Genomic DNA, 14,206 nt, shown 5'->3' with positions numbered 1-14,206 from the left:
AAAGGCAAGTTCTTTGTATTTTTTATTTTAAAAAAAAAATATATATATACATATATATACAGCATTACAGATCTTGTCTTTTTATTTAACATGAAGGGTCACACTGGCCTATACAGAGACCCACTTGGGTGCCATGCAATTATGAGAAATAAATATTTATTGTAAATGTATAAAGCCTATGCATTATCTTTATTTATTTCCATTACTATGCCATGAAATAGCCAACCATATATTCTTTTATTCCATAAGGTAGAAAATACTGAATAATTCAAGAGCTTGGAAATTTCAGAACTTCATTCAGTGGAGTAGTTGTAGTCCCTGATCTCTATTCTAATATGCTGCCAGTTATTGCAAGTCATAATAGCACAATACAGGGCCCACAATGACTATCACTCACTCAGTTGTTTCCTAGAATGGCTTTGGGGTATGAAGTAAACTATATACTTCACCATCCTCATAATGAGATCTTACTGCTGGATAAACAAGCTCCCCACAGGCTCTACCTGCTGATAGGACCCACTGAACCAAATATTTAACACTTCACAGAGGCTCCTCCCTGCCCTTCTTCAATATTTCATGCATAACTTTCAAAAGACAAATTGATGCAAAGAAGTAGAAAATTGAGCTACTGACTCCTGGGTCCCTTGCTATAACCTGGCTTAGTAACAAAGACTCAATTCAATTTCTGGGTTCTGTGAGATAACAGAAGTTTCAAAGTTCCCAAGAAGATTGTGGAAATCTGAGGGCCTTCGTTCTGTGGTGGTGTGTGGCTGCCAGGTGCCAGCGAACTCGTGTTGGCCCTCAAAAACCCCGTGTAGCTGCTGCCGCCTTCTACTGCCCTCGCCATGTTCCTCACCCAGTCTGAGTACGACAGGGGTGTGAATACTTTTTCCCCTGAAGAAAGATTATTTCAAGTGGAATATGCCATTAAGGCTATCAAGCTTGGTTCTACAGCCATTGGGATCCAGACATGGGGGTGTGCCTAGCTGTGGAGAAAAGAATTACCTTCCCACTCATGGAGCCAAGCAGCATTGAGAAAATTGTAGAGATTGATGCTCACATAGGTTGTGCCATGAGTGGGCTAATTGCTGATGCTAAAACTTTAATTGATAAAGCCAGAGTGGAGACACAGAACCATTGGTTCACCTATAATGTGACAATGATGAGGGAGAGTGTGACCAGGCTGTGACCAATCTGGCTCTACAGTTTGGAAAGGAAGATGCAGATCCAGGTGCCATGTCTCCTCCCTTTGGAGTAGCACTGTTATTTGGAGGAATTGACGAGAAAGGTCCTCAGTTGTTTCATATGGACCCATCTTGGACCTTTGTACAGTGTGATGCTCAAGCAATTGGCTCTGTTTCAGAGGGTGCCCAGAGCTCCTTGCAAGAAGTTTATCACAAGTCTATGACTCTGAAAGAAGCCATCAAATTCTCATTCATCATCCTCAAACAAGTAATGGAGGAGACACTGAATGCAACTAACATAGAGCTAGCCACCATGCAGCCTGGCCAGAATTTCTGCATATTCACAAAGGAAGAACTTGAAGAGGTCATTAAGGACATTTAAGGAAATGTGGTCTTCAGAGCTTCTCTGGGACAATTTCAATTCTGGTTGCCCTTAACTTTTATGTCCAACTTCTAGCCCTTGGAAAATCTGCAGCGTATGTGCTTTTATGATGTCTGTACGTAAAGGCAGTTCCAGAATAAAGAAAAAATTTTTAAAAAAAGATTGTGGAAATATAAATTCTTATTCTATCTGGCCAATTAACACATGGCCTTCGGTGAAACCAGTCTGCCCAGGGAAATGACTAAAACAAAATCAGTGCTTGTTCATTTACTTGAAATATTCATTTAAAATATTGTGTCAGTCATAGAGAGATAAGTATCACATGATCTCACTCATATGTAGAATCTAATAAACAACATAAACTAATGAACAAAAATATATCCAGAAACACAGAAGCATAGAACAGACTGTTGAAACTCAGAGGGAAGGCAGGGGATGGTGGGTGGGTGGGAAGAGATCAACCAATGAACCTGTATGCATATATGCATAGCCCATGGACATAGACAATAGGGTGATGGGCAGGGGCTGGCTGAAAGAAGTCAATGGGGGATAAAGGGGGACACATGTAATACTTTCAACAATAAAGATTAAAAAACATTTAGTGTTATAAAAAATGAAAACTTTTAGCAACAAAATCAATTTGATCTCCATAAAAACTTGCTTGTACATTCTCCAAAAGGAGATAAACTATGCATATTCAAAACTTAATTCTATAATACAGATTCTCTTTGTGGCTATAATGAATGCAGAAAAATGACTATTATAACATGAATGCCTAGATATTTGATCTGATTATAATATATATACAAATTATTTTCTCTGATATATAAGTATAATTGATACTCCATTCCACTTCTATATTGTGGAAAGTTCTTAATACAGCTGTGTTGTTCCTCCAGGGTTCTACTTTGCTAGTCTATATACAGTATATAAAACCCTAATATGCAAATAGACCGTACGGCGAAACAACTTAACAACTGAACCAGCAGTTGCTATGGTGTGTGCTGACCACCAGGGGGCGTGCATGGGACATGGCAGGCATCAGCAGCAGGCAGCAGAGTGTGGAACATGGTGGGTGTCGGCCGCGGTGGGATGGTGGAGCAGATGAGTAGGCGCGCCAGACCAAGGCAGGGCTCTGGTTGCTGTCATCGGGGTGAGCTTCTGGTGTTTACTGAAAATTCTTTGCTCCTGCGTGCCATGGTCCCACCCAGCATTTGCACCTGCTGCCTGCTCTGGCCCGCTTGCACCTGCTGCTGGCGCCAGAGCCACCACTTGTACCCGCTGCCAGTGCCTGGTGCTGGTCCTGATCACTCCGCACCATCAACAGGTGTGAGCGAGCAGTGGCTGCTGGCTGAATGCCCCTGAGGGCTTCTCCACCTCCCCCTGTTCCTGAGGGGTGATAGGTGCAGCAGCCGCCACTTGTACCCACTGACGGCACCAGCCCCCCTCCCACCCGCTGCTAGCACTGGACCCAATCACTCTGAGCCATCAGCGGGTGAGAGTGGGGCCAGTACCGTCAGTGCATGGGAGAAGTGCTGGTGGGAGCAGGGCTGCCAGCAGAGAGGCCAGGCGGAGGTGTGGAGGATGTACTGAGACCTGCCCCTGTGCCCACTGCAGCCTTGTGGCCCACAGTTCCTTTCAAGATGCACAAATTCATGCACTGGGCCCCTAGCTGATTATTATAAAACTAGAGGCCCAGTGTGGAATATCATGTGGCCCCACCCACCTGCATGCACCCCGCCCGCCCACCCACTGCACTCCCAGCTGTGCTCGCAGCCACGCTCGCAGTCCCGCCCACCCACCTGCTACCCCACCCGCCTGCCAGCCTCCACCCATGCTGCCATTGGAGCCTGTGGGCTGTGGGGGAGGCTGAGAGGTGCTCCATGCACCTCATGGTGACCGGTCATTTGGTTGTTATGCCTCTTGGCCTCTTATTATTACGATGTAATTAAAAAGTGCCAAATTAAGTAACAAAATAAAAATATCAACAACCCAAAATAAATTTAACACACTTTGGGGTCAATCCAACCTTATATATAATTTGTATATCTAACATTAATAGATAAGTAACATATCTGAAAAAAAAACATTGCATTGTAATTAATTTCTAATTGAAGACCTTTGATTTACAAGCACATATGAATTCATAATTATTTAAACTTCTCTAGATAATTTAAAAATTTTCAGCTAAGACTCCATTAAATACACTTTAAATAAAAGGTATAGACAATAGAGAAAAACAATGAAACCGAAAGCTGGTTCTCTGAAAAGATCAATAAAATCAATAATGCTCTAGCAAGGCTAACCAAGAAACAGAATTTGATGAAAACCTCAGTGTAATAATTATCTAAACTAGTTTATATTTTATAAATAGGTACATGCACAATAACTTAGGATCTAGCTTCTGAGAACAGTACATTTTATCAGTGCGTAGGTCAATGTTATATGATATAATTACATTTATTTTTAAAATTATAAATCTATATAAAATAAATATTATATTCACACACTTTTAGGGGTCTATTACTGAGTATCTACTGGAACCAAAACAAAAGAAAACAAGACACCCTAAGTCTTTCCTTGTATTTTCCCTATGTCTACTTCTAAGAATGCTCACTTAGAGAAGAAACTACAACCTACTTCATTCTACATCACAGATGGCTTTGCAACTGTCATAGAAGAACAGCCTCATCAATCTTCTCCCAGTGTTTGAGTTCCCCAATATTTCACTACCGGAAAAGTGTGTCAGTCACAAAAAATTCAGGTATACAAAAATACTAACACATTCCAGAAACTGTGGGGAGAATATGCCCTCCCCCCGCCCAAATTCATAAAAGGAGAAAATTCTGATTCTTGCCTCTATAAAAATCATAATAAGCTCAGGGGAAAAGGCATATAATACATTTTTGAATATACTATAATTTGGGGGCAATTTATGTTGAAAGTGTCAGCATAAAACAGAATAATATACTATAAGCCCTAAAATACCATGATCAAAGAATAAAAAGGAAATTTTATTATTTTCATGAATATATATAAAGTAAGAAGTTATAAAGTGTATGTATACAAGTGTCTAAAGTAAACTTAACCTATACATAAGTAATTCATTTAAAATATTTTAGAGAACCTGAACAGTGTATTTCCTACTCCCTAATTAGGAGGTCAGAATATATCAGAACAGTATTAATTTGGACAGCTAGCCTAATAGTGATGGTTGGATGTGATAAGGAGACTTAATGCCTTCTTACTTCATGTAAAAACCCAAACTTGCCTTATCCCTGTAATTTAAGCCTGTGATCTGACTAGGGTAATTGTACTTTCAACCTGCATACAGGTTAAAAAATCAGGGAGGGGGATGGTGGGTGGGAGGAGACCAACCAAAGAACTTGTATGCATATATGCATAACCCATGGACACAGACAATAGGGTCGTGAAGGCCTGGGGTGGGGAGTGTGGGCTGGTTATATGAGGTCAATGGCGGGGGGGCGGGGAGAGGGGACATATGTAATACTTTCAACAATAAAGATTTAAGAAAATCAAGGAGCCTTAATTCTTAATTTAATGTCTATGTCCTACAATGTAGCAAAAGGATGAATGATTCAATACTGTACAATATGGAAACCTGGTCACCCTTCTACACAGTTGTCTTACCTACACTCTGGTCAATTAGGTAATTAGATAAGGATGTGGTTCACTCACCCTTATCTATGCCACCAAAGTCTGCACAATTACAGCTTTATTCTCAGTTAGCTCTTGAAACTTTGTCAGTTTTAACCATTTGTTCTTTATTTCTCTGTTTCCCCTAACATATAATAAAATAAATTACCCCCATAAGTTAAATCCCAATTAGAATGAATTGGGACAAAGAAGTGGAAAATAACAAAAGTCATTGTAATAATCACAAGTGAAACTTGTGGGTTGCATGGGTACAATAAGTGAAAGGGATTAAGAGGTACAAGCTTCTAGTTATAAAATGAATAAGTCATGGGGATGTAATGTACAGCACAGGGAATATCTTATACTAATAAAAGGGTAATATGCTAATTAGACCAATATCTTCCAGACATCCATCCGGACGTCCTTCCAGACAAAGCCACAATGGCAGGGGGCCAAGGCAGAGGCAGTTATGGGCTATCAGGCCTGCAGGGGAGGGCAGTTAGGGGAGACCAGGCTGGCAGCGGAGGGCAGTTAGGGGCAATCAGGCTGGCAGGTAGAGAGGTTAGGGGTGATCAGGCAGGCAGGCAGGCAGAGGTGGTTAGGGGCGATCAGGCAGGCAGGGGAGCAGTTAGGGGCATCAGACAGGCCGGCAGAGTAGTTAGGGGTGATCAGGCAGGCAGGCAAGCAGTTAGGAGCCAGCGGTCCCAGATTGCAAGAGAGATCAAGCCTAAACGGGCAGTTGGACATCCCTTGAGGGGTCCCAGATTGGAGAGGGTGCAGGCTGGGCTGAGGGCCCCCCCCCGACCCTGTGCACGAATTTCTTGCACCAGGCCTCTAGTAGTCAATAATATTGTAATAACTTTGTATGCTGACTCACTTTATTGTTATGATCATTTTGTAACGTATATAAATGTTGAATCACTATGTTCTATACCTGAAACTAATATAACATTGAATGTCAACCATATTTTCATAAAAAATGCATGCTCTTAACTCCCAGTCTGTGACTTCTTTTCATGGAAAACAGACCACTATACAATATCTTCTTCTCCCTTTATTTTTGTTTCTGTATGATGTGAACTATGATGATACCCTTTTAACTTAACATCTCTGTTTCAGTTTTTGCTATTATCTGTGTTGCTATATCCATGGATCAAATAAGAAAACAAATTCTCCAAATGGAATATCCCATAATCAGCATGGCAAGGGTTAATTTAAAAAAATCTTAGCAATATAGTGACATTCAATTTCAATTACAACTTAGTCAGAACATGCATTTCACCTCATCATTTATTAATCAATATTTTGCTGGATCCCCTCATTATAATGAGAAATGCAACATGCAAAATTATCCATGATAACATGTATAGGTTATAGTTTATAAGAAGACATGACCTCAATTTACTGTTTATTTCCCACAGTAATACAGGCAATCTTAAGCATTTGACTATATTTTGATATATAAATCATATGAGAATTTCCACTAGTAACATAATCCTGTAATCTGATTTCCTAATTATATGTTTACCTAGAATCAATTACATTTAAAATCATGATCAATCTTGTATCATTTTTTAAATTTCTGGAGTATAGATTACTTTAGCTTAGCCAAACAGTGGCTTAAAGAAATATAACATTTATTTTATAGTATAGCAAATATTTTATACTGTTTCTGCCTTACATTTGACTATGAAGTCAGGTTATGAAAAATCATAATGTAGCCTTTATAAAAAACAACAACAACAATTTACTTTCACTCCAAATTAAAATGTACTGATTACTCAGTATAGAAACAGTAGAAATAATTTTTAAATGAGTTCAGAGAGTGGGGTATCTTTTGTAAAATGAAACTTCAAACAGAATTCACTATTGCAAGTAGATTTGAGCTGTACTTTTTGTTAGAAACAGAAAAGGCTTTTGCTATAAACTCCTTGAAGAGCTGCCAAATTAGGGTCATAGAAGTCTGAGCCTAGAGCTGATAACAAAAGAAATCCAATTTGAGTCTGACAAAGAGAAGCTGAAGCCTAATGTGTGTAAATGTTATGTGGTGGGTGGTGGTGGAGGGAAGAAGCGAATTATTTGATATTTACCATCAGTATATTGCCTGTCGTGCTATGACATGAAATAATTCTTTAGATTGCATCCCTGCATTTATGAAGTCCCATAGAAGAACTTAAAAAATCACATTTGTGCCGTGACCAACCAGCAGACTGAGTTTAGTAAAAATATGCCATTTCCAAAGCTGACATTCACTTCTGCTATATCTTATAATAGCAAGGAAACCCAAAGAGGACCTCTGGAACTGTGCCCACATGTGTTTGTGTTTATTATTTCTTCTTAATATAGCTCATAAATGCTAATAGCTTCTCTGTCAGGGAATGTCATTACAATTAGAGCCCTTGATTGGAAACGGGGTGCATAGATTTAGGAACAACTTAATTTCTACAAAGAAATAACTCTGGCTTTGTTATATTCGATTACTCAAGTCAAGGGCAGCTGATAGTGACCCCTGGTTTACAAAAATCAAATATTAGGGGGCCAGTGTGGACCCCAGCCTGAGTTAGGTAAACAGTATTGTGCAAAGTGAGTTCAAACGTCAAGGTTATTATAGGATTTAAACTAAAGCAACACACAGAGAAAATGAAGGTAACATAGTCTTAACTGTTGGGGTAAAGTTTTTTTTTTAAATATATTTTATTGATTTTTCACAGAGAGGAAGGGAGAGGGAGAGAGTTAGAAACATCGATGAGAGAGAAAGATCAATCAGCTGCCTCCTGCACACCCCCCACTGGGGATGTGACCACAACCAAGGTACATGCCCTTGACCGGAATCGAACCTGGGACCCTTGAGTCCACAGGCTGACGCTCTATCCACTGAGCCAAACTGGTTAGGGCTGGGGTAAAGTTTTAACCTTCTCTTCTTTTCCAGTTGAAAAGTAGCCCAAACTGTCCTTTACCTAATTGAATTCACTGTTATTCACTAATTTAAAAAAAAAATTGCACAAAGAAAATTTTCTTAGGGTTATTGCATGCAGGTTTTCTGTCACTTGCTGTAAGTCATGTGTAAATATTACAAAAAAAGAGAATAGTTTCCTCTAAATTTGCTCTTCTACATAAAGTGCTATCACTGAAAAGCGACATGGGACACAAAGACTATTCCAAAATTGACCCTTAAATTATCGGGGAAAACCCCAGTTCAAGGACTGAATTTAAATGCTGGGTATAATAAAGGCTTTCACACATGCTGTCAAAGGAATTTCTGTTCTATTAAAACAAATGAAGGATACATTGCTTTCTGGAAATATTTCTCTCCTTCTCCGTGACCATGAAGCATACTGCTCTCAAAATAAATTCCCCTGGGATTAATTTTCCTTATAAAAATTATAGCCAGAGAAGTTCTAATAACATAGTATCATAAAATAAACCATGAAACTCTCTGCAAAGGAACAGTAAGTCAGCATTCTAGCAGGGAAAACTTTGGCAGCAAAAATGTATCCCCTAAGGAAATGTGTGAGAAATTTTGATGGGATTAAAACATGTTGCATGGCATATGGTATATATTTTTAACACATAGAATGGGAGAAATAGTTCGGAAGAAGCATCTAAGCATTAATTCCCTAACTTCCGCTCTCATCCCATCCCTGGAGGATTTATCTCTTTCAGTTTGTCCTGGTAATGTAAGCATGAAAGGATCCTACCTTCCGGAATTCAACTTTAGAAAGGGAGATAAAATGTCACTATTATTTATCTGCATCGTGTAAGATGCTGCTTTTGTACAGAACAGAGAGATGTAAATAGATAACTGCAGCCATCTCAATGTACAGACTGTCAAACTGAAATAGGTTTCACTAATATTTCTTACCGGGGCTAATATCTTTCTGTGCAATCAAATGATGTAGCGCATCAGGACACACTTTGCCAAAAAAAAAAAAAATTACCTTTGAATACATTGGTGCAACTAGACAAATTGCAAAAACTTTCAGAAACATGCCATGCTTGCTCTTCTAAAAGGAAAGAAAATAAAAAAGCAAATATATATTTTGCTCTCTGTATTTTCAGAGTATTTCTGTAGGCTGTTCAGATTTTATTTTATATGTTGCAAAACTGTAACTCTGCCTCTTCTGGATTTATTACCCTCAATTAATAACTTATACTACTGGGAGGACATAAGAAAGCAGGACAGTTCTCCAATATTTGTCATTATGAGGTCAATGTGCATCATATGTAAACATACAACAGATTCATGTTACATATGTGAACATGAACTCACTCCATGTAAAATGGGAATTTAAAACATACCCATTGCATAGGGTTGTTTTCCGGATTAAATGATTTCAGCCAGGTAAATATGTAGCAAAATATCTAGCATAAGTTCCAAATAAATGTTAACTATCATCACCACTGTCATAACACCACCACCGCCACTGCCACCATTTTCACCTACAAAACCAAGACCTTATGGAGCTGCATTCAATGCAAAAGAGGCTACTCCTGGATAAATGGCCCAGTGTTCAGCCTGCTGAAGTATGGGTGACCAAACTATCAGACTACTTTTCATAGTGCTGCACGGTTGGCATTATCTTCATTATACAGATGGAAAACACTGAGGCTTTAACATGAAAGGGTTGGGTGGAATTTAGTGAAATCAGCAATGAAGGAACCTTCCTTACTGAGGGCTACATAGAATGCTGTGTCTTGCTTTTTGTTTTTGTTTTTAAGAATACATTCACTACTTGGAAGCTCAAAATAATACTTAGAAAAACAATCAAAACCAAACTGTTGTCCCTTTAAGTTGACCTATTTGCATCATTTTGGCTTTTGATATTACAGACACTTTTAATTTAAGCAGCCAGAAATCATCAGTGAAAAGAAAATTAATTCATTAGTTAAGCAAACAATATATTTTTAAAGAAAGAGTATGCTGGTCTGTAAAGTAAAATGTAGGAAGCTTTTAAAGAAGAGATTAGATGCCAGAAAAATAATTAAAATATTCAAGACATTATATTGGGTTGATGTGGAAGTCATATGAGACTTCAAAGGGTAATAAGGGGAATATAGCATTGTCCTCTAAACTAGGAAAACTGCAACTAAACATTTTAGAAAAACAAACATTATGAGTGTTCTTTAGTGTGCTTGCGTGTGGGCGCCACACACACACACACACACACATTAAAAACTCAAAAGGTTAACCTTCATTACTTAAGCAAAGCAGTATTATAACAATAAAAACATCTTAAACCTAATGACATAATCTCCCAGGGCATTAGGTGCTTCTCTGAAAACAATAACAACAACAACAAAAAAAAACAAACAAAAACCCTGAGATTCATTTTCAGAAATTAAAGATAAGATAAAACAGGAAATTATAATACTTTTATTATTCTCCTTATGGGGGATTAAAAATGAAAAGCAGTCAAGTTAGACACTTATCAACGGGTGCACTTTTATTTTTAAGAACAATGCCTAGTTTCAAGCTTTCTTCTCAGACATGAGATTTTAGATTAAAATATCAATTGCATCTTTGTGGTTTAACAGCAGTATAATATCTTGACTTCTGTCACTGTTAAGCTGCCAACACCAATTTTATAGTTATTTCAAGGTGACTTTGGAATATTTCTTTTCTTATATTTGATTATTCTGCTTCCATTCAAATTTTTTGACTTGTTCAACAGTCTCATCATCCTGGTAGCCCACCATATAAATACGTATGAATTGGAACATTTATTTTATCCATGAATATTCTATATAATAAAGAGGGAATATGCTAATTGAGCATCAGTCCATCACAAAGATGGCTGCACCCACAGCTGAAGCCAAGTTCCCATAAGGAGCCTTAATGAGCAATCAGCAGGGACCTGAGGCTACGCCCTCCCCCACCCCTGTGGGGCTTGACAGGGGACCTCAGGCCACACCCCCACCCGGCAGGGCTTGACAGGGGAACCTCAGGGCTCGCCCCCGACCCCAGCACTGTGTCAGGGGACCTGAGGCTGCACCCTCCTGCCTCGCTGGGCTTGACAGGGGACCTCAGGCCGTGCCCCCCACCAGGTGGGGCTTGACAGGGGATTTCAGGCCACACCCCCCACCCCAGCACCAGGCCAGGGGACCTGAGGCCATGCCCCCGGCCTGGCAGGACTTGATGGGGACCTCAAGGTGCACTTCCCATCCTGGTGCTGGGCTAGGGGACCTCAGGCTGCTCCCTCCTACCCCAGCGCCAGGCCAGGGGACCTCAGGCCGCACCCCCCACCCCAGCACCGGGCCAGGGGACCTGAGACTGCACCCCCCCTGCCTGGCAGGGCTTGACAGGGGACCTCAGGCCATGCCCCCCACCCAGTGGGGCTTGACAGGGGATCTCAGGCCATGTCCCCCACCTGGTAGGGCTTGACGGGGGACCTCAGGCACTCCTCCCACCCTCGTTTGGGCTGGGGGACCTCAGGCCATGCCCCTGTCCTGGCTCCAGGCCAGGGAACCTGAGGCTATGCCCCCTGCCTGGCAGCACTTGACAAGGGTGGGATTTGCCACATCTGGATCTAGCCCAATGGGGAAAGGGGCGGCCCGGTCTGGGTCTCATGTGATTTTGAGGTGCATGTGGGTGGGCGAGGACTTGACTCTGGGTCCCGTGGTGTGCCCCAGACTCTGACAGGAGGAAAGTTTTCATATACATTTTACTAATTTTCTTTCATCTCTGACACTTCTATTAGAGAAAGGGCAAATAGCAATATTAAATTATTTTCTCTAATTAATCCCCTTTTAATGTGCACGAATTTCGTGCACTGGGCCACTAGTCATCTTATAACCACCTATAGTTTTTTAAAATATATTTTTATTGATTTCATAGAGGAAGGGAGAGGGGAGAGAGAGATAGAAACATCAATGATGAGAATCATTGATTGGCTGCCTCCTGCATGCCCCCTACTGGGGATCGGACAGGCAACCCGGGCATGTGCCCTTGACTGGCATCGAACCTGGGACCCTTCAGTCTGCAGGCCAACGCTCTATCCACTGAGCCAAACCAGCCAGGGCCCGCCTAGAGTTTTAAAGTATTTATAACTTGCACTCATTTATATTCACTCTTTCTCTTTTTCCCTCCCACTCTCCTTTACACACACACACACACATTTGCACGTATATAGTTCACTTTGCAATGTATATAATTATTTCACACAAAATGTCTCTCAATAAAATATCACATCCTTAAATATAAATCATAACATAAATTTTAGCTTGAAAAGGTATATTTTTAAAAGTTGGTGGCATTTTTTTCTATTCATTCCTTGCTTATTAAGAGAAAACACTGTATCTTTTTCCAGGAAATATATCCATTATAAGAAGCTATTTTTTTGGTCAGATTCATTTAAAGTTTTGGTTTTCAATGTTGAATTTATTTTCCTCCAGTGACTCTGTTTTCATGGTAAACTCTGGATAACTACACATGGATCCATCACTTTTGCCTCTGTATATCCAGCCTAAGCTCAATTATATTTCCCATTTTAGATGAGAATTTTATCTATTATCTCCTAATCACACACTAAATACAAGCCCAATTGCTTTATATCACATATTCAATAGGTTCTTTACCTTTTACCTGCTTGCCATTTTTCATTTATCCTAAAGCACTCATCCCCCTCAATCCATAACTTCACTTTTAGTCCCTGATAAAGTTTTTAGGTGTTTGTATCTGGGTTTTCTAATATCCTTTTTCCTGGTCCTCTGACTGAAACCATCTAATATAATTGATTCCAAATTTGTACCCCAAATCTCCAACTTTTCCAAACGCTTGAATCGTTAACATTGTAGAGTCAAAAGCCTTTGAGTATTAGGATGCAGCCAATCTTTCAGTGCTCCTAGTTTCCTGGTGTGTAAAATGGAACTAATGACACCTGGCATGAGAAAATAAGTGAAACTAATCCTATAAAATAAAGATGTAATATGCAAATGATTGTTACACCGTGATGCCTAACGACCAAACAGCAGGAGGGCAGGGCAGCGAACTATGAGTGGAGAGCTACAGGAGGGCAGGGCAGTGGGTGGAGAGCTACAGGAGGGCAGGGCAGTGGGCACAGAGCTACAGGAGGGTGGGGCAGTGAGCTATGAGAGGTGCAGAGCTACGAGCGGTGGTGGGCAGGGTGGCCAGCTGAGGCAAGTGGCAGTGGCAGCGGCAGCGAGCTACTTGCACATGGATTCGTGTGCAGGGCCACTAGTATAAAATAGTATTGACTGCAAACTGTAATTGAAACCTCAAATTAAGACAGATAAATTTAGCATCAGGAGGAAACCTCATTATATTTATCTGAAGTGTCTTAAGATCAGTAGGTCTTCTCACAGTTGTTTATTATACCTACTGTCGATGTTTAAAACAAGCATGATATTTAGCTCCATAACATCTTTAAAATTTTAAACTTTACAAATTCAAATAACATGATTAAATATTCAACTCTATCAATATGAATCTCATCTTGTTGTATAAACCCTTAGACCAGTTTCCAACCCTTTCAAAAAATAAAGACCAATTACATGGGTTTGTGGTCATGATTAAATGAAGAGTTTGTCTAAAATGCTTGTATTGGTTCCTGCCACACTGTAAGATGATAGATAGATAGATGATAGATAGATAGATAGATAGATAGATAGATAGATAGATGATAGATAGATAGATGATAGAGATATAGATATCCATCTCTCTCTGTGTATATTAATAATTTTGTGCTTCCTGACAAATTTCCATAGACTATCTACCATCCATTGGCATGTTTGGACAATCTTTTGCCTTATCTTCTCACTTTTGTTAGCCAAAGCTTAACTTTGACTCAGTATGTTTCTTTTACTATTGCATTATAGACCATTTTTAATCTCCTTGCTTGAATCACTATCCATTTTAGAATATGACACACACAGAAATTTATTGAAATCTCACTATCATTATCTAACAAAAGTGGTTTTGATCATAAAGATATTTCCTCTTATCCTTCTTTTCATACAATTCACA

General features: G+C 39.8%; 1 protein-coding gene and 1 pseudogene across 2 annotated transcripts in view; one reads left to right on the top strand and one right to left on the bottom strand.

Annotated features, from left to right (window-relative positions):
• Nucleotides 1–14,206, bottom strand: part of IL1RAPL1 (interleukin 1 receptor accessory protein like 1) — a 1,468,096-nt gene that overhangs the window by 775,453 nt on the left and 678,437 nt on the right. The gene's annotated exons all lie outside the window — the stretch shown is intronic.
• Nucleotides 846–1,566, top strand: LOC308240649 (proteasome subunit alpha type-5-like; annotated as a pseudogene). Its single transcript has one exon. The product of its transcript is annotated as a proteasome subunit alpha type-5-like (transcript).

The sequence above is a fragment of the Plecotus auritus genome (assembly GCF_963455305.1).
Source record: "Plecotus auritus genome assembly, chromosome: X".
Lineage (NCBI taxonomy): Eukaryota > Metazoa > Chordata > Mammalia > Chiroptera > Vespertilionidae > Plecotus > Plecotus auritus.
Note: the sequence above shows the minus strand (reverse complement) of the source record. Positions and strands in the feature narration are given on the sequence as shown.